Here is a 21,858-nt window from a genome sequence, read left to right as displayed (position 1 = left end):
GTTGTAGTGACGTCGTCAGAGACACCTCCAGGAGTCTTCGTAGGATAGAATACCGGCGCAAGGTGTGCGTAGATCGATGCCAATATTATAAGCAGAGATATAACAGAAGTGACTACCGTCACACGGAGCACAATTCTCACGAGGGTCGTCCTTGAGAACATCAAAAGGTCAATGTTTTTACACCGGAAGTATCCCAGTGGTGCCTCCATTTGTGTCTTTATAGTGCAGCTCCATAACGATTGGTATGCGAGTCGTCTACACTTGGTTCGGATCACTTCACGGCAAAGAATTGACCTTTTATTGCACTGTACTGTCCAGACGACGTCCGTGGACGTTGATTGAAGTAGCAGTGGTTGCAGTAGTGGTATCTTTCAGCATCAGACAATGACCCTTAGGTCCAGAGTTCTAAACTAGCCTTATATAACGTGTAATTAGGCCTTAATACAACCAAATACTCCAATCATTATCATGCAGACAGAATGAGGTATCTAAGCAAAACTCGGTTAATATTGGCATATAGAATATCCATCAATTATAACACAAGATAAAGCTTAAACCTATTCATTTTCATGCACGATTAAATGTATTTTTAAATACTCCAAGGTTTGTTTTCGCATATAAACTATGCGACGGCCTTTCCTGCCGAAGTGGTATCTTTCAGGGTTTGTTAACACATAATTAATGTGACGGCCTTTCCTGCCGAAAAATAGCTCATAGGTTTGTTTACACATATAATGCATGTGACGGCCTGTCCTGCCGTAAAGCAGCTCCAAGGTTAGTTAACACATATAATGCATGTGACGGCCTGTCCTGCCGTAAAGTTCATTTATGACATATCGCTACATTGTACACCATTCAATCACAATAGTCATGCACGAACTAATGTTTTCTGTTATATCTCTGGGTTCCTTTAGTATCGGTGTGTATAAGCTTTTTATTCATTCGTATGTACCGTGTCTCACAAACAATAGATCTGATTTACCACGAATCTTTAACTCTACACATGCTCCAATAAGGTAGAGGTTCCTAGCTTAGTCTAAGGGTGCGTAGCTAGTTATAACGCATAACTCCGGGAGGTTCCAACATTAAGGACGTCTTATCGTTGACCCGATTAACATGGCCATATGCCAATTAAAGTGCACTTGTTGATACTACCCTTAACAAGGTGTTGCTTATTCGAACACTGTTAGATACCCAGGGTCCCTTTTACGGGTTTCTGAAGAATACCCTAACCATTTCTAATCCTAAGCTTCTATCCCGCTAGGGTGAAGGGTCCCGACACTAATATAGGGCGTGGTCGGTGTATAACGCCTAATTAAAGCCTACAGGCATAGTACTCGCTATCATATTACTGTGGTAACGACCAATTATTCACATAATAAATGTTCACTGACCCATACACATATCTACGACATAAAATGTTAGCGCCATTTTAAAGCAACCTGATGGTATTGATCAAAGATACAGTAAAGGCAGTGCTTGAACAAAATGGCGTCACTATACAATAATACATCAAAGTAACCCTCACATGAAAATACCAATGTCCTGTTATGACTCGTGCGTCTCGTCATCATGCCGCAGATTGATTCATGTCGTTGTTCGTCAAACGCATCTTCTCCGATCTCCATCATGGTATGTCCAGGACATATTTGGCAACCGTACATTTGGGTACTTTCGTCTCGTGCATCTATTTCGAACCCGATTTCTTCAACTCCCTTGATAATGAAACGATTCTTCTGCGTATCTTTCCTTGATTTTGCAGTCGTGTTGGTCGTCTCCTTTCTTCGTTATCTTTAACGTGAGCTTTGGCGGGCATTGTTCGGCACATTCCAACCTTTGGTTCACTGGTCCTTGCTGAGCAGTGATTTTTAGCGCCGGATTTCTTCTTATCTCTTCTATTTCACTTCATTAAGCCCTAGATTCTATCGAGGGGAGCAGTCATTCGGGACTGTCGAATAGAAATTTTAGAGTTGGTACCACCAAGTCGTTTTTTTAATGCCAATAGAATGTCCAGTCCATCTCGATATTCTCATGCCATTTCATCACTCCACCCAGTCTTATTATGGTCTTATTGAGAGCAAGTCATTAAGTTCTCGGCATGTTTTCCAGACGCTCTTCTTGTCATACAAGTTTTAGATACACTCGATGCGCACAGAGAGGACATTAAAACACACACATATCAGAATTTCGCGTCATTTGCTATCGTAACGTTGTCACAATACAATAATTCGCATGCACGTACTGATCATGGTGCCATAAGTGCACTCGTAAGACACATCCATTTCGTGAAACGAATGTGCAAACAAGGCGGGTCTTATTCTAATGTCATACTCAATCATCGACACATCAGTTTCGAAAAACGAATGTGTGGACAAGTTCAACCATGGGTTACTTTTCTAAGGTCTTAATTTTAGCAGTACTGGCTTGAGGTATTCCTAATGTTATAGGCCTATTATTTCCGGTTATAATGTTCATTTTTATTCAACTTATGTAGTTCCATAGCCATTCACGACGTAGCTACGTTGTAAATCGCTATGGTAGTGCCCTAAACGTTTTGTAAAATCTGTCCGTCTTACCCAGGATCTAAAATCAAGGTACGGAGCTGTATCCATTGTGGATATCGTCCTTAACAATTTGGAAAATCTGTCCGTCTTATCCAGGATCTAACATCAAGGTACGGATCTGTAATAATTACAATAGTAGCCCTAAACTTTTGGAAAATCTGTCCGTCTTATCCAGGATCTAGCATCAAGGTACGGATGTATCAATTTTAGTAAGCCTTAACGTTTTGGAATATTTGTCGGTCTTCTCCAGGGTCTAGCACCGAGGTACCGATATATATTAATTATAGTGGCCCTAATCGTTTTGGAAAATCTGTCCGTCTTATCCAGGGTCTACCACCGAGGTACCGATGTATATCCATCGTTAATTCTAGTTGCCCTAATCGTTTTGGAACATATGTCGGTCTTCTCCAGGGTCTAGCACCGAGGTACCGATATATATTAATTATAGTGGCCCTAATCGTTTTGGAAAATCTGTCCGTCTTATCCAGGATCTAACATCAAGGTACGGATGACTATTGATTACAATAGTAGCCCTAAACTTTTGGAATATATTTCGGTCTTCTCCAGGGTCTACCACCGAGGTACCGATATATATTAATTACAGTGGCCCTAATCGTTTTGGAAAATCTGTCCGTCTTATCCAGGATCTAACATCAAGGTACGGATGACTATTGATTACAATAGTAGCCCTAAACTTTTGGAATATATTTCGGTCTTCTCCAGGGTCTACCACCGAGGTACCGATGACTATTGATTACAATAGTAGCCCTAAACTTTTGGAATATATTTCGGTCTTCTCCAGGGTCTACCACCGAGGTACCGATCTGTAAATTGTTTCATAGGCCACTTTTAGTTGCCATCTTGTTCGATGCAACGCTTCTAATATCTTTTCCATGAATTCTTCCAGAGTAACGTTTCTCACCACAACAGATCTGGCGTAGCATTACACGCACCATATTGTTCCGTACATACATCAATACTATTATATATTTGTACAAGTTTTTCTTCAATTGTGGCCATTCTCGTCCATTACGATTACTATCGTATAACGATAACTTTCCTGTAGTCGGCCGTCCTTTTAACTTCACGGCGATCACTTTCTCCAGCAGCATTCTTTTTTCTTTTACAAGGCCTTGCATGGCCATGTCGTCTATCCGGGATGATGTCATCTTCCAGCGTCGTAGAAACTTGGGAAGTAGCCACTCCTGTCATCCTTTGGAGTTGCGCCTTCTGTTCTTCCGTAGAATTTTTAAATCTTGCTGTCCCGTAAAGTTTGTTATTGCGTCCTGCCGACCAACTAGCAAATATCAAATCATCCCCATCTGCTCGTTGGCATGATGTTAACGATAAGTACGTCTCTTTACTGACTGTATCGTTCAGTTGTCGCATCATGTGTCCTCTTATGAGTTCGTACATCATTACACGAGCATTCACTTTTTGTCGAGAGTCGATTTCATACAATATGACTTTTAACGCTTGTGATAAGTTTTCGTCTCGTATGTCAGCGATAGTCTTCTCTATATTCCAAAGACTCGTGGTGCAGAAAGTGACCCCATTTCGTCCAGAATAAGTCATCATATGCCATGACATGCGACTGATCTCGTACCACATATTCTCTAGCATTTTCACGGCGTATTGTCCGAGTCTTTGCAGATTCCATTCAGGATTCACTTCTCCATTATGCTCAAACCATACATCCAGTTTTGTGTATAGTATGACCATTGCATTCTCGTTGTAACTTAAGTTCTCATTCATAATACTTTCCTAATTCTTAATGCAATATCATTAGACGTATCATCATCCCACCATGAATCATGCTAAAGTAATCACTTCATCAATGAACTAACAGAGGCTATTTGTCGACGAAATATTGCATATTCTAAATGAGATTTTTCCAATTGTCGATGGTAACAGTAATTCTCTCCCCCTTTCCTACAAAGAATTTTGTTCTATATCAAATTCGCATAGCCGGGAATTCTGACACATTTCTGTTTGTCAAGCATTCTCATTAGGGTCCGAGCCCAAGTCCAATCCAACTACTTCCTCATGTTACATTTAACACGAGTTGAATTTTTGCGTTGCACAATTCATACAGTAGCGCTCTTGCGGTCAACCGGCTACATGTATTATATGCGGTGACAGTTCTCGGCAGCTTACCGTTGAGCGCAACACTCACTGAACAGCCACTGATAACGTTCAAAATGAAACAACCGAGTGAAAAGCCTAGAAACCTATTGCCCCCCACAAAGGCATTCTTTTTGAAAATGATTTTATACTCCGTATAACCTTTATCTTTGATTTTCGCTTTCGTAATTTTTTATATATTATGTACATGTTTTAGAATCTATTGATTTTTTAATTTTGTTCGCAATGGGTTTTCATTTTTAGGATTTTTTTTCTCAGTGGGTATTATACTATGATGCAATGCGCGTATATACACATTTTACTATATCTCTCCACCCCAGCCTTCCTCCCCCCTTTTTTTACAGGGATTGTCAACGGTCACATTCCTTCCAGCACACTTACAACGTGTCAAATGGGAGGCGAGGTCTTCCCATAGGTAACCAAATTGTTATACTGGATAGGAAGCGCCGAGAGACGTGCTCATCATTTATTTACATTACTCCATCACGTGAGCACCTGGTAGGTTTAACTTTCCCCATTAATATAAACCGTCAGAAACTCAAAAAGAAAACACCTCTTACCATTTGGTAAGTGCCAAGCGGTGCCATTGGTATCCATCGAGTGAGAGGGATGCCGAGAGACAGGGGTGGGAGAATGTCTTCTACATAGATTTATATTTGCGGTTTAGATATAGTCAATAATAGTAAATTTCATATCTTTATGAAATTCTTGATGTATTGTGCGTCCGTCACGATCGCGATTTCAAAAACTTTATAATATATATACATGTAATATATAAGCAGCAATTTAAAACACTTTAATGTCTCATAGTTATGTCACTAATATCTCGCGGAGCCGACTGTAGCGAGGATTAAAAAAAGAAAAACTACATAAGTAAATTGGAAACTCAAATACTATTAATAGATTAACAAAACTTTTCATAATGAAAATAGGGTGATTTTTCACGGGGCAGGGGGTCTGGGAATGTCATCAGCTTTTTGCCACTACCTTCTCCTTCTTATGACGATTTTTCGGGTTGACGAGCGATCGCAATTGGACCACACTAGTCTCGTAAATGATTGTGGCGTTAAAACAAATCATTCACTACAATGTGCGTACCCAATTGCATTTGTACCCTACGAGTTAATATAAACACTCGGTGCAACAGACAATAAATGCAAAGCAGACTTTCACTGAAAACAAAACATGTTCTACACTTATTCGAATTTGGTATATTCGTAGTTTTACAGAAGGTGTGAACTTTATGCTATGATCTGCTACGCCAAGTCTGCCCCCATTGAATGCATTTTAGCTCGTGCCAGATGTATTACTAACAAACAAGCAACCACATATCGAAACACTGGTGCTGGCGTAACCATATTCTCTGGCCATTGCAAGTTGGCGACGAGCGTTCCACGTAATTTAACCTTCCCTCGCGACAGGCCCTATCAAGTGTTTGATCATCAATTCCCAGGCCGATTCCATACTTCACAATTTGCTCAATATCTCCTAATGAGATACACAGAGCTCCGAAAAGTGAGATACACTAATCAGCCGTCCGGCAGACCGTGATCAGCTCCTGGCACCTGTCATTCTTTATTTACCAGTTCCATCATGCCTCCTGAACGCAAGTATTCATTTCAGAAGGCCTACGTTGAGTGATTCGGCACAGGCGTTGCAAGCCAAATGTTACCCCGCGATCACAGAATGTTATACCTCCACAAACGTGAATGACCTTAGAGTCGTCGACAAAGAGGAGGATCTCAAGTTAGTCACAGAAGATGACCCCGCCTCCGTATTAAATCGGATATCCGCTAGATATTTTTGGGCGAAAATTTACTTCCGTTCTTCAGTAGTACTAGTGGTCCTGGCCAAGTCACAATGCCCAATATCTGATTTTGTTGTTGGCATCATAGTATGCCTGGGTTACTATGTTTACCCTCTCCGCAAAGCAATTTCTGTTCTCACAGTCTTTCTAGCTCATATTCCCGACCTAGTTTCTACCACTTGCACTTATTTTCAAGATATATACCGTACCTAAGATTATTGATTTGAAATGTAATGAAATTATACCCTTGTAAGGCATTACTTGATATTGATACTAATTTGTTAATTATAATGTTCATATCTGTTTTGCAGGCTATATTTAATGTGAAATAGCACTAGATCAATAGCAGGATTCTTTCGGATCGGGACAGTTAAGGATTCCCAAAATCTGGAACCCGCCCATGTCTTTTTCACTATTCGTTGCTCCCTTTACGCTTGACTTGATGCTAGACTGTATGACGTATTTGAATTTGAAACAACGCGCGGCGCAACATTATCAGTATAAAATCTGCAGCCATACCATTGTTCCAGCGAACAGCGAAGTCTCAACGAATTGAAATCGGGGAACAGAACATTCATTTAATAGAAGGTAATTAGCTTATTGATAAAATATTGTGCAGATGTCTTAATTATCTCATGTTAATGCTGTCAAAACAATGCGAAACTGTTTCAGCAAGGGGATCCACCAACCCATGATATGGGTACTGTAAACAGACCAGAGACAATAACACAACCCCTGCACCAAGTCCCGGCTAATGTCGAAGGATACCTCATCCTCATGTGTACCACACATAAGTCATATTTTAATGACTACAAGCCAATAATTCACAAGCTTAGTTGTGGTGGTGTGGACCACATTCTAACGCCCATGTTACTCTAGCCCAGTGCTTTTCAACCTGTGTGACGGTTCGCACTTGTGCGAATGAAAAAAATTGCAGTGCGAATGGCGAAGGTGGTGCGAATAGTGCGAATGAAAATCGTTAATAATTGTTAATTTTTTTAACGTGGAATAATTCAAATAAACCTAATTTACGGTCAGTGTAACTTTTGTAGTGGTGACGCAACTGTAAAAACTTTTTAAACTTACGACGTACCACTAATCGTAGCTCTCACAAGCCGTATAGTTAATTAATATTTTCGCACTATAATTATTGCGTAAACAAAAGTACAGGCCTATCAGCCCGTCTGAGCCTGCGACAGGCTGCTAAATCGACGTCAAGTTGACTTTCTGCTCTCTTTCGCTAAGCAATCATCATATTTTCGTAATAACTGTTCGATTAGCGCAAGGCACGAGGATAGTAGCGTAAATACCATCATTACAGACTCACATTTGCAAGTTACTGTAACGCAAATTGTAACCCCTTCAAGTGTTATTAAAGTATGGACCGCAAAGGGTAAACTTTTGGGTCGTCACGGTGCCTGACCTATCTGTTAATATGTGTGTATAGTTGTTGAATTGATTGCAAAAAATCCTGAGATAGTTTTTACATATCCAAGGCCCATGAAGACGTAAAGTTTTGGCCAGCAAACCACTGATAAAATGCGGTGCCAAAAACGCGGCGGCGGCGTCAAAACCTTGGTCGAAAAATGACCGATGCTGAATGGCGAAACCTTTCGATATGGATATGCTTCGTTGTCGGTACGGAAGAGTCCTGTTCTTAAATGAATTCCTTTTCATGGGTGAGGCTCGGTTCGCGAGATGCCACAAAAACTCAGATTTTTGTGGTAGTCTAAAAGCAGCTTTACCGTTTTTAAACTGTTACGAATTCTCAAGTTAGATTGAGCAAAAGAGTATCGTGAAAGTATTTGCTCTTCTCATAAACTCGCGAGACTGAAATTGAAGCAACGTATCATAAGGTAGCGAGCTCTAATGTGCCTACTCTACTTGATACTTTCGCACCTTATGTTATAAGACATAAGGCAGAAGCCTTAACACAAGTATGTGGGTTTTCACCCTTTCGACAAAATGGAGCCTCTGGGACCTTTGTGTCAGCTCTCAAAAACGATTTCTGTCAGCAAGGATTTTTCACTCGCGAAAGATATACTGTATTTTGGATAGGAGTGCAGAACAGATTTTAACACCTGGCCATCCAAGCACTAGTAGACGTTCTTGTACAAAACCAAATAACTGGTTTGGCCGAGAATGGTTTCATGAAATAGTTTAAATCAAAACGATCGAAAAAAGTTGCCTTTTTAGTGAGACACTTGATAGCTTAAGCTATATAGTAGCCAATCTGTAGCAATTCTGAACAAAAGGTTGTTAAGTATTCCCATCTTCTTTTTGTATAACAATTCTCGATTAGTTTGTGCGAATGAAATTTATTTTACAAAAAAAGTGCGTATGGAGCTCAAAAAGGTTGAAAAGCACTGCTCTAGCCTGTTGAAAACCATCCTATGACAGCAACTGCAATAAACGTCGGGTTACCTCTATCAATTACTAATGCCGGGAAATACTGCATGTGATGGATACGGTTTTCTGATTCACCTGTGATACATTTTCAGTTGCCATGATGTGAATAGTGGTACAATTTTAGTTGTAATGCAACAGCATAGCCCACATTCCATACAAGATGGTACAACGCGGCTGTTGAATAGGATATGGTAGTCAAAGTTGTTGTCGCTGTCACTGCAGTAGAAATAACACAATGAATTTTCAGTTGATTACAAGTAGTATTAGCGACTTCCCAGTCATGTCAAAATCCAAAAGTGGACTCGGACAATGAACGGCCAAGTGCAAGAGATTAGTGGTTTAAATATTTTATTTTGTTAACGGGTTGTATATTTTGAGCACTGAATTTTGAATCTTTGAAATCGCAAGATTTATATTGGGGATTGACGCAAATTGACTACTGGCACAAAACAGGTTATATCATTCAAGAGCATACCCTGTTACCAACGTTACTGTGACAAATGCGCCACTCCACCCACGTAGTTTTCGAGACAATTCCTACATCAAGTGACGCAAATCTTTATCATGGTACCTCAAATTCCCTACTGTGACTTTTAGATCTCAGGAATGATAAGGATATGACCAGAAGAGCCGCCGACACCCGAGGAGAAAGAGGCGGACCAGCGAGCCCGGGAGTCCCGCTCAGCAGTCCCACAGAAGGCATCACATCGCCTCTATATCCGATCGCCACCCCAATATAAGATCAACAGTGGACATCCCGGCACCATCCGCATAGGAACCGGTGAAACTGCCTGCACCGAAACCAGAGGGACATCACCGCCACCCGTGATAATTTATATTTGTACTTGGGAAACCTGCAAATAAGTGAATCTGCCCGGAAGACGACCCCTTGTCTCGGTCATTGAACTGAATATTTATGGAAAGTGTGCTGCAATTTGGAACTCTAGTCGGAGATATCACCCGTACGGTCAACAATAACTACAAACTCGCAATAAGTTTCCCAATTCCACTTGTGACGATGCTAACACAGGCTTCGCAGTTTTCTCATTTCCTGTGCGCCACCGGCCCACTGCAAAGTGTCCCCCAAGCATCCCAAACCAACCTGAAGGTACTAAAAGTACTCGAGCAGGTTGCTTTGAAACCTGACCAGGTCTCGTATTCTTTTAGCAATTGTAAAACGGTAGCCACTCTCGAAATTGCTGGTTTTTGTGCTTATAACTGATATTAAGCCTCGCTTACTTTTCGAGAATATATAAATTCAATGGCTGACATTATCGTTACACTGATTCTGTTTTGACCGGTCAGCGTGAGATTGATAACCATGTCTCAAAACTCATCCAAACATTACAAAATCCGAAATGCAGTAGAAAGTGGCATAACATCAGAGCGAGCTAGAGTGAGTTGTGCAAGTAGGCAAACCTGAGTACTCAAAAAAAAATCCACGGTACTTAATTAAACACCCCTGGTCAATATAAAAGTGTGCCTTATATTGGAATTATAGCGGCCATAGTATTTTGCTAGTGGCTACACCAGAGGTCTCAAACTCAAATGTGCTCGCGGGCCAATTTCCTACTTTTTCATGGTGCTGCGGGCCGCAGCAACAATAATGGGGTAATTCAATGTATTTCCAAGTATAGGCCTTATTTGACGGAACCTTGCAAACTCGTATTCCACACGCATCGTGAAAATGTGATTTAGTATTGTTAATTCACGCTGGCACGACAAACATCTCATTTTTAAATATTTGAATAAAATTGTTGCTGTACTTGGCATAGTTTGTCAAAATAATTAGTTGTAGACCCCATGCGACAGTACAAATGCATCAGGACATCGTAAAAGCTGGCGCGTCATAATTTTGCAGCTAGAGGACATTTGACGGACCATAATTGAAGGTAAAATTTAATAATTTTACAAAGATTGTTTTGATATCAGAGCATTGGAGCAGTATAGCCTAATCCGGGTTTCGGGCATAGACCTACTCCTGATAACTAGGCTACATTGATCAGATCATGTCATTACGAAAGTCAAATATAATCAGCGTTAGATTTACCTTCGAAATGAAACAAATAGAATACAACTTGACCATACCGATACGGTGGAAATGTTCAATCGCCGAAGATTCCATTGGTGTTACAGGCAAAGCATAGGCTACGACTACTTGATACTCGCCACATTAAATTGGCGATAATAACATATAAAAAGATACCCAAGATGACACAGAATGTAACCAACTATTCATCCAAGGGGCAACATAATGCCAATGGCGGTGGCCACACCGACCTGCTTAGATATCTAAATAAGCTACGCAACGCAAGATACGAACTTTTGATATTTAACTGTTTCTCATACCAGTTTGATAGTTTGTTGCGTTTGTGATTGTACCAAGTCACGGCATTCCGAGTCACAAAAGTTCTTCCCTGATTGTAACGTTTGACGCGACGAGCATGATTATGAGTAATCCTACAGAAGATCGCGGCGAACTCCAAATCACAATCTTCAGTCACGAATCATCAACGTGTCATCATTTACCATCATGAACAAGCAATGCCACTTAACAGATCATCTTCCACAGCGTGGTAACTTTTGAAAGTTATGTAATAGTGAAGTTCGATGAGCTGTTTCAAGCTTCTGGAGTAGCTTCAGAGCGAATTTTAAGTCCTCAAATTAAAAAAGAAATTGGTAGTTAAATATTGTCGAATACTTCGAAACACAAAATGCCGTCGCGGACAGCACAAAATGGTCGTGCGGGCCGCATGCGGCCCGCGGGCCGCGTGTTTGAGACCTCTGGGCTACACCTTGGTATGGTAGTTCTGTCACTTTTTACCCCATTGTATGAGCAGGTGTATCCAGTAGTATTTCACGAGCTAAGTAGTCAATTATACAAAATATCAATAATTGTGTTGGAATATTAGCACAATGCTTGACCCTTACTTTCTTTGCACCATTATGAGTGCGCGTAGAACTAGGTCTCATAACTCGATCCTTTATTGGCGACAAACTCATTGTCCCTGAATTATTGTGACTCAGTATTTCTGCATAAAGAGCTGCAGTTTGGAAGGCCGCGTTGAGCAAGCATAGTGCCTTAATTACGTCATCACAATCGCTAGCTACTCGCTATATACTGTCCACAGAATGATGCAATGGCAACGTGAGTGCCGAACGTTCATCGTGTGAGAGTCAACGTAATAGATGCATAACATCGACGCGCTATTTGTCTACAGGGGCATCTATGTCCGACAGTGGCTGGTGTGAGCAAAGGGAGCGACGCTACTGTGCGTTGTAACCTATACCCAAATAATTTCGTGAAAACGTACTTGTCACTCCATGTCCACCCTGTGCGACGTGCGATAAAAATTCTAGATTCGCCCCAACTCTTATAAACGCGAAAAGCAAGCAAGTAGAGCGCAAAATCTAGCGAAGCAGATACAGCGAAAATGAGACCCACTTGAATAGGTATCTCAAGTAATGAAAACCACCTGAGCACCTTGAAAGGACAGAAAACTTTGGCGAATACGTGGAATATTCTACCTTATGGTCATATCCGAATGCACGAAAATGTGGCTGGCCTCGGGATACGGCAATACCTTGGAACTGATATTTAAACCACCCAAATTCCCAAATTAGCTGTTCCCAAATTCCCAAATTAGCTGTCAAGCTAATCTAAGTTTTCATTAGCTTTGCAAGTTAACTGCAAATTGCCTGGGCAATCTACTTGATATCATAACCAGTGTCGGGAACTATATGCCGCCTTTAGTTGCATTCATCAACGTGATTGCATTCTACTCGCCCCCCCGCAATGTAAAAGACGTAGTATACCACTCTGGACCAAGAAGTGAACACCGAGCAAAAAAATACATCCTCCGCAGGGTGTCGATCGCGCACCGCCACGTTGATCACGGCTGGCTCATACCGACCGACTGCGCAACTCCAGTCTATAAGCAACACATCTGTTGCCAATCAGTGTTGCCAATTTAGCGATTTTGTCGCTAGATCTAGCGATTCTTCGTTCGGTTTAGCGACAAAAAATATCGATCTAGCGACTAGCGATAAATCTAGCGACTTTTGAAAAATATTTAGCGATTTTTTAGCGATTTTTTTCAAAAACATTTGTCATCGATCAGTTTTGAGAAGCAAACCTCATGCACGTTCACCATCTTTTATGTGCACCACAGCGTCAGCACGGATCGCCGATTTGTATTCAGGTCGCGTGCATGGAAATCAACGTCTCTACTGACTTTCTTGGTCATGGGAGCGAAGTTGGCCATAACTCTTCCAGTCATAAAAATCGCTAAATTCGCCAAAATCATGGCCAAATGACCCCCAATACGAGCAATCACTATCATGCTTGCCCAATGAAATTTGCTATAGGCTACAAGGTCCTATATGTGAAGTAATTCTTTATGCCCACGCCGGACGAATATATAGGATTCCCCCCTTCAAAACTGAAACTACGAGTTACAAGATAACTGAGAAAACTATTGTGCATCGGACTTTTGACACCTACGCTAGGCGTAACTGTACTGTAGCACTATTCGCACCAATATCGAGATCCTGCATGGAACTTGTTCAAATCGACGTCCCCCAAATTGGTCGAATTCAGAGTTTTATATTTGCTTCACGTCAGATTAAAAAAAAATATAAACGATTACATCGCGTACTTTTGATACTAACACAAGATGTGACAACTCTCTAATTATATACAATTGATCAGATGGATGGACAGGGAAATAGAAATCTAATTGGGTCGATGGTCAGCCGCTATAATAGTGATATATACTTAGCGGGTTGGCCCCCCTAGGTTGGCCTTCCTATTATTTTCTGGAGTGCACGTCGCTACTTATAGTGGTCGGCAAACCCGGTGCGAGTCATGTCGTGTTCAAGTTTATATATAGTTCAAGTATTCCCACCCAGTTAAGCGAAGGCAAGCACCTTTCCGCAATTGTATCAGTATATTGCATCGAGCAAGCTCGTATATCTAGGTAGGTTTTCACTTAATTCCCAATCAGCGGCAGTTTGTGTCACGCCTCTACATAGCAGTGCCGGGATCAAGCCACCACCCCCGAGTCACGAGTCAACCCGAGCCATCGCAGACCCTGACTCGAGTCAAGTCAAGCCAATCGTTTTTCGAATGTGACTCGAGTCAAGCCAAGCCAGTCGATTCTCGGGGCTGACTCGAGTCAAGTCGAGCCAAGTCAAGTCAAGTCACGAGTCAAGTCACAACCCAAGTCAAATTGCCCTTTCGAGGTATGAGGCGTGACTACGTCACTGCATTTTGCCAGCCGTCCGAAACACAGATTGAGTGGTCATTGATTTTGAACAGATGAACGAATATAGAGTCAAATATACACGCAAGTAAGGCGCCGCATCGCTCACGCACACGTAGAACTAATAAACTACATAAGTAATTGCACAGCCGCAGTTTACAGTTACCAGCCAAAATAGAGATACGAACCGATAAGATGCAATACATTACCCTTGTGCAAATTGATATGACACAATTCGAGCCTGCGCCAATGGTTGAGGACTATATAAACTAATTGCGAATTCAATTTCAATAAAACAAGAGGTTTGGTTAAGTTAAGAACCCAGAACAGATATAGAAACTCTGCTATAAATTACTTTACTATACTATAGTTTACGACAACGTATGTTGTCAGCTTTGATCACTTCGTTTGCGATCAAAATATTTGTGAGCGAACAATGGAGGCTCAGTAAAACGCACGATCATTGAAATATTAGTCGCTCTCACGGATTACACCAGCGTTGCGCGAACAATCCGAACAAAGCCTATCTAAGATACAGTGATTTTTATCGACACCGATTACTTGATGACTTGAAATTGACTCGTGAATTCCGCTCCGAGTCACGAGTCAATCCACATCTCTGATACGCCGAGTCAATTCAAGTCAAGTCACTTTGGCAAAGTGACTTGAGTCAAGTCAAGCCACACGAAAAAGTGACTCGAGTCTGACTCGAGTCAAGTCAAGACTCGAGTCATCCCAACACCGCTACATAGTACATAGTTAGTGGTTATGACTGCAAACCTGCATGGTCAGGGCTCACGCAGAGGGATCTGGTTTGTTGAAATGTACCGCATAGTTCATCCCTTTGTAAGATGACTGACATGAATCTTGCGTATTATGAACTCGAAATGTAATAGGCTTACCATATAATGACCTCCTTTTTTGGGAAATCGAAGATGTCTTCCGATAACGCCTAAAATGTCCTCCTCTTTGGTAATTCGCCATTCTTTATAGCTTTGACAGCCAGGCTAATGGATAGACACAACTAAAAACGCAATAAATGACGCGAAATCTGCAATGCGGATGTGCGGGTGGGTCTTTCAACAACTTAGGGAATTAATTCAGATTTAGCGACTTTTTCTAGCGATTTTGTTTCAAGATTTAGTGACATCTAACGATTTTCGACACCAGTTATAGCGATTTTTGTCCATCCGGGGTTGGCAACACTGGTTGCTATCCCCATTAATTCAGACGTATATCAACTACCCAACGCGTACGGTTCTAACGCAAACGCACCCTGTCGTTTCTGAAGCCTAAAGCGTAGATTCAAGAGTAGCTTGCAAGTTCAGTCGATAATTTCACAACCATGCCGACCCCCTATACTTTAATACAGGATTCCTCGCTCGTGGTACAACATTTGTTTAGATATGGAAGTGAATCCGATCACTCTATGGTTCTTGATGTGGCAGACCCCATAACTGGTGCTTATATATTTGCGCAAAACAAAATAACATTCCAACAGGTAAGCAGTTTTCAACCCCGAGTTATCTCGGTCGTGTACCATATATGTAGGCTATGTAAGGGTTGCCATACGTCCGGAATTCTACTGTTTAAACTGCGTCCGGGAGGAATCTCCAAAATATGCCTTAATGTTCGAAATTTTGGAGTTCTGAAATAGGCTCAAAATGCTTTCGTAACTCAGCGGAGCCGATAATATTTTGGGGCAGATTTATGCCATTTGAGATTCCTCTTCGCGCTGCGCGCGATTCAGTGTCACATTCATTGATCCGCCACCCTCGCAAAGCATGCGAAAATGGATCAAAATTTTACAGTAACACATGGAAGAAGTAACATTATAGACCGTTTTCAGTCACAAAATTTACCGACCAGATGCGCATAGAAACCCGAGGTATTTCATATGGCCCCAGCAGCTACATCGACATTAATTAGTCCGATTTACTGCACGAAACCTGCGAACTGTATCAATTCTTTTTCGAGTAAAAGCCAGCACTGCGTTCAATGTTTTACACATCAACTATCCGTGAGGTGACTCTCGTGGAGCGAATCATTACTTAACATTTCATATTTTGATCGAAATATGCTGGGCAGAACAGGTACTGCCTCAATTAGGCACACTATAGTTCCATTTTGATGTTGAGAACTAATTAACCATCCCGTTACAAGTTGCAAGTATACTTAGATACATAGATATATACTCGCGTCACGACGATCAATCCAAGTTAAGAGCTTTATTCCTAATTGAAAACGAGCAATCGGATATGCGGAAGTTACAACCGATTTTAAAGTAATTACAGTCCTTACACATAGAGGCAGTTTTCTGGCTGAATACCCAGTACATGTTTGCGGACCAATAATTTGTACTTTAATATTCAATAATGCCGCGCGAATACATACACCCACAGCGCCATCGCAAACAATCATTGAGTCAGTCGTGATGTCCGTATCAGGTCGTAGGCACCGCAGGTCTCGAGCCATATTAATTTACACGACAAGAGTATTACAGAGGTAGTCAAAGTAGTCAAGAAAGTTACTCAAGTAGAAGTAGAAGTAGTGGTGAAAAAAATCTACTCAAGTACGAGTAGAATTACTTCTTCCATAAGCCACCTAAAACTACTTGATGCAGAAGTAGAATTGACTGACCTCAAATCCACTCAAGTAAGTAAGTAGTTTTGAAAACAGTCTTAATTCGTTCGCATGGACCTGTCAAAAGCTGCAAATTGAGCTATCTGGAAGGTGCAGAGAGCTTGATTTGTATTGCTGCATCTCAGGAGGTATCAATTTTCGACAGAATAAGCATTCTTTCGCATCATGGGATGCAAATTATAGTATTGATAATTGCTAGATATCGAAACAGTAGTTTCAAATGTTATGGTGGGCCATATTTACTGTGATGAAATATTTAATATGACCGATATTGCGGTGTGAGCAGAATCAAGCAATCCGGTATCTAAATAATCTTCACGGATACTTTTGCGAAAACATATCTGTCAGTCCAAAACTACTGTGCGCGAAGCGCAACTAAATTTCTGGGCTTTACTTGACTTTTATGAATATCAAATGTTGGTACTACTACTGGTCACCCCGTATCCACTGTGCGCGAAGCGCGACGAAAATCATGGGTTTTACTCAAATTTTATGAAAATTAAATGTTGCTGCTCCGTGAAAACAGCCCCGAAATTCCTCAGGCTATCCTCCCGTTTGGAGGATTAAACTACTTCTATTTGACAAACTGAAAATAGCGAGAAGTAAGTAAGTAGATCACAAAATATTTCGAAGTAGAAGCAGAATTAGCGAAAATCAGATCTACTTGAGTAAGTACCAGAAGTAGAGGAAAACCACTTGAGTACTTCGAAAACGTAGAAGTACTTTGTCACTGACCACCTCTGAGTATGCGACGCATCAACAAAACTACTTCTTATCAGACTGCTGTACCTTTTATTCATATATATTTTTGTTTAACGGCTTCGACATGTATTTTACGTTTTGAATCCCAGACGAAACAGTAGCCATGCCTATCACAGGGAAAATGGATTCCTGTTAACAAATGTTTTCAAGATTCAAAACAGAACATGCCCGAACAGCAATATGTTTGTATCAGTAGTTCACTGACAATCTCGGTATTAGAATCAGTCTGTGCAGTAGGCCTATATCATCTCTTCCCAGGCGGCCATTTTGTTCAAGCGAGTTTATCAGTTTTTTTGCAGTCGCGAAGCGAAACTATCCCGCGATCAGTTGATTCGAACGCATCCTGAATATTACTGACTCCAACTTCAGCCGCTTCGAACTATTCACACATTCCACGCCGCTGTTTTCACACTATAGAATCAATACCAACTTAGTTTAACAAGAGTCAAGGATCACAAGTACGCCAATAAAATCATTGTATTTATTACTGAGAAATAAATCGCTTAACAAAAACAGGCAACTTATCATTTACCAACTCTAGCATATATTACCAAAAAAAATTCAGATATTGTTGATTAAAAATCCTTGAGTCCTTATTATCAAAAATGTTATAGTGCGGTATCGGAATCCATTCGCGGGCTGTACTAAAGGCAAATCCATTGTGATCACCCAAAATAGAACATTTATACTTTGGCATAGTGTGAATTGAAATAGGATAGACAAACAGGACTACCAACTTTCACCCAGTCAGATTTCGAGATGATACGCACATTGATTTGAAACAAGTATTGAAACCTCGTAACTCTATTCGCGAATTGGCTTTACGTTTGTCAAAGAGACTTTCAGCAATAGCATCACTATGACATCTCAACATTTTAACACACAGGATTTAGCCCCGTAAATGTATAGTAAGATGACACTTCAACCCCCGTCGCGATGTGAACTGCTTATCGCAAATTTCACAGTTAAACTTTACGCTGTTGATGCCGTGGATCGTCATGTGGTTTTTTAACTGATATTTACGGGCAAACTCCTTCCCACATATTTCGCATTGTTCATTTCTGATTTCGAAATGCGTCGCGAGGTGTCGGTTCAGATCGCTACCTCTCGTAAAGGTCCGAGCGCAAATCAAACATCGATGTGTCTTCAAATTGTAGTGTGTCATTAAATGACCGGATAGAGTTGATTTGCAGTTGAACTGTTTAGCGCAAACCCAGCATTGATTTGCTTCGACCTTGTAGTGACTTGCCAGATGTCCGTCGAGTCGATATCTCCGCGAGAACTGTTCGTCGCATAACTGGCACCGATAACTGCCCATCTCTGCGCTTAATATTTTGAGGTAGAGACACTAGTAGATTTCTGATTTTCGACAGTTCCTCTGTTGCTACGGCACTCCGTGTGCCCCCAGTTCAGACTGGGCAGACTCATTTATTGGCCGTTCATCATCAGTTTATATCTTATTTTTTCCGGAAGAGAGTGACACTTGACGGCTAATTGTGTGTGACTCCTTTGCACAATGACACATGCTTGTATATTCATGATGTGGTTCTATCTCATTTCAAGTATCAATGGCATTCATCAGCAACCCCTAGAAGTTTTCAGAAAGCCACAATATTACCCTCGATACTTCCATTCACTATTCACCATTCTGCACCTCAATAGCCAGATATTTAATTGCAAACATTGTCTCCTTCTGACCAGACATGGGGTGATTACTTCATGAATGTAATCGATTGCGATTACGATTACTTCTGAATCACGCGATTACGATTACGATTACGATTACAGCAAAATCGGGTAGTAGTCGATTACGATTACGATTACATTGGAAAAGTAATCACGATTACTCACGATTACATTTATTTTGCATCGTAGTAGTTATATTGGAAGACTATACAGTATACATGGATCGCGCTGGAAAGGCCCAATGATATAACAACTGTCTTTAAAAAATATGGGACATTTCCCTGTTACGTCATAATGTACCCATTGCCCATTTTATAGAGGACGGTTTATCGCACCCAATGATTTGCATTCTTGCCAGGTCCATAACTCCCGCACCCCTAATTCCCCAATAGGGTGGGGAGCGTGGTTGGAGGGGACTCAAAAGTATTTTGTAAACCAACATAAATTATAGAGCATTTTCGAGAGATTTCATTAACTTGGAATTTCTCTTTGAGCTTTGCGATTTAAATGTCTCTAGATAGCTTGATTTCGAAATGCATACGTCTCCCACTCAAAAAATAAAGCATGCATAATTCATACTAATATAGGCATTTAGGTGCCAGTCAATACCGCTCCTCGACACATCAAAAGACATATGCAGTTTCGGCCAACATGAGACTCCACGAAGTGTGCTATTAAAGAAAGACATTGGCCAAAACTCGGGGTATGTGTCCATTGGTAATAGCCGCGCTGGGTGGGCGTGACTAACAGCCCATTCCTTCCAATCTGAGCCCACGATGCAAATGCCACCAAGGCACCCACAGAGCATTAGACATGACAATTTGTGTGTGCGTCTCACCTAAGTTTTTCTTTTAGTCTGCTGTTTGGGCCACTACAATCAATATCTTTTGGCTATATAACAGACCGGAGGTCACGAATTAACAACATACAATAAAGTAATTATTGCAAGATACCAGATGTTATATTTATGAATTACGCCCCCCCCCCGCTCTTCAGGTAAATCTGACCATCGGGGGCTGAGATGCAATTACCAATATTATTGACGAAATTAAATCTTCAACTTCAAAATTGACTACCCTATGGGGGCCCAAGACCAAAGTTTGGTTGGGGAAGCTTTTGCTGTTTTGATCCTGATTCTAGCTACAAACCACGCTAACGGTATGTAAGCCAATGGCTATGCCGGCAGGACCAAATGTTCAGTAACGAATTGTGAAATAGCGATTGGCGCCCGTTTTGAGTAGAATAATATGAGAATAACAAAGAGTGAACATAAAATTCTGCCTTCAACTTAATGCAGATAATGTAATGCAAGCTGCAATTACGAGAAACGGCAAACAACGACTCAGTTATGATATATATCACCAGCTGTTGATTTTAATGCTTCGTTGTGGAAAACGTAATGTTTTATTTGACGAGTACAAAATTTTAAACCTTTGTATGCTGTACGTTCGTGCCATATAGGCCTACTGCTTCCCAACCAGCAACGGTGAAACTGCATTCAACTATAGCAGTGGTTCTTAACCTTTTTTCTTCCAGCGCCCCCTTTAAAAAATTATCGTGCTCCAGCGCCCCCCCCCCAACTTCATATTGTAAGGAATGTAATAAAGACAATGAGTAAGAGGGAGGGCCGTCATAGGACTTCGTCAACCCCCCTAAAAACGATTGCCTCGCGCACCCATAGCGTGATAAACTGAACCTCTGAGGGCTTCGCCCCCACGAACCCCATATCGTGATTTTGATGGTCAGAAAAGTTTGTGTGGCCTGGTCGCCCTAGGTACTAAAATTTTCTATAATGCATGAATGGAAAGGTGGTATAATTACATACATAAGTCGCTATAAAATTTTTATCCTCTCAGCCCACGTAATCAGATTTACCAGTAGCGCTGAGTGAGCTGTGGTATAGGAAAATAAAGGGCACGTAATTAATAATTAATCATATTCGGGCGTGCCGCAGGTACAATCATTCGTTACCATGGCCGTAACAGCACTTCGTCAGCCCCCCTCCAAACAAAAAACGTTGGTCCAAGGCCCCCGTCGGGTGATAAACCAAACGTCCGGGGGACTTCACTCCCAGACCCCCATTAGGCTGTCCGCTATTTGCTGATAGCCTATTAGGTATCTACATTGGGTGTCCATTTACTGAGGCAGCTATGCTCGCCTAATCGCGCGAAGCGCAAAAAATTTCACTAATTAATGACCAAATTGGTCAATATCATCGGGAATTGCATGTAAATTGAGATCAATTTTTATCCTCTCTCTGCTCATGTAAACACATTTACCGGTAGAGCTGAGTGAGGTGCACTGTTCCCTCTAAGTTGCGCACGTGCGCAGTGCTGACACGGTCTCTGCGCACAGAAAATCTACGTTGCGCACAACAAATCCGAAGTTACTGCCTTTTTTTAGTCGTTACGCACTGTTGTCCAAGGGTCAGCGAAGTGAGTTGTTGAGTGTGCGCAGACTCATCAAAACTTAAAGCGAACATTGTGAGGTTTCTTGGAAACTGTAGGGCCCGTTACTAATAATTAAACATATTCGTGCGGGCGAACCCGTTGGTATCACTTCGTTGCATGATGTTATT

At 41.3% G+C, this 21,858-nt stretch overlaps 3 protein-coding genes across 3 annotated transcripts in view; 1 reads left to right on the top strand and 2 right to left on the bottom strand.

Moving 5' to 3' along the window:
- Window positions 1-2,834, bottom strand: part of LOC145453228 (uncharacterized) — a 378,716-nt gene extending 375,882 nt beyond the window's left edge. The window contains exon 1 of the mRNA XM_080331210.1: window positions 438-2,834. The gene's annotated coding sequence lies outside the window, so the exon portion shown is untranslated. The remainder of the gene's footprint in view (window positions 1-437) is intronic.
- The window catches only part of LOC145453226 (uncharacterized), a 555,138-nt gene that overhangs the window by 259,341 nt on the left and 273,939 nt on the right, over window positions 1-21,858 (bottom strand). The gene's annotated exons all lie outside the window — the stretch shown is intronic.
- Window positions 1-21,858, top strand: part of LOC145453237 (uncharacterized) — a 348,886-nt gene that overhangs the window by 216,995 nt on the left and 110,033 nt on the right. The window lies entirely within an intron of this gene.

The sequence above is a fragment of the Botryllus schlosseri genome, chromosome 13 (assembly GCF_051294905.1).
Source record: "Botryllus schlosseri isolate E-star chromosome 13, Bs_hap1, whole genome shotgun sequence".
Lineage (NCBI taxonomy): Eukaryota > Metazoa > Chordata > Ascidiacea > Stolidobranchia > Styelidae > Botryllus > Botryllus schlosseri.
This window is presented reverse-complemented; position numbering and strand designations above follow the sequence as displayed.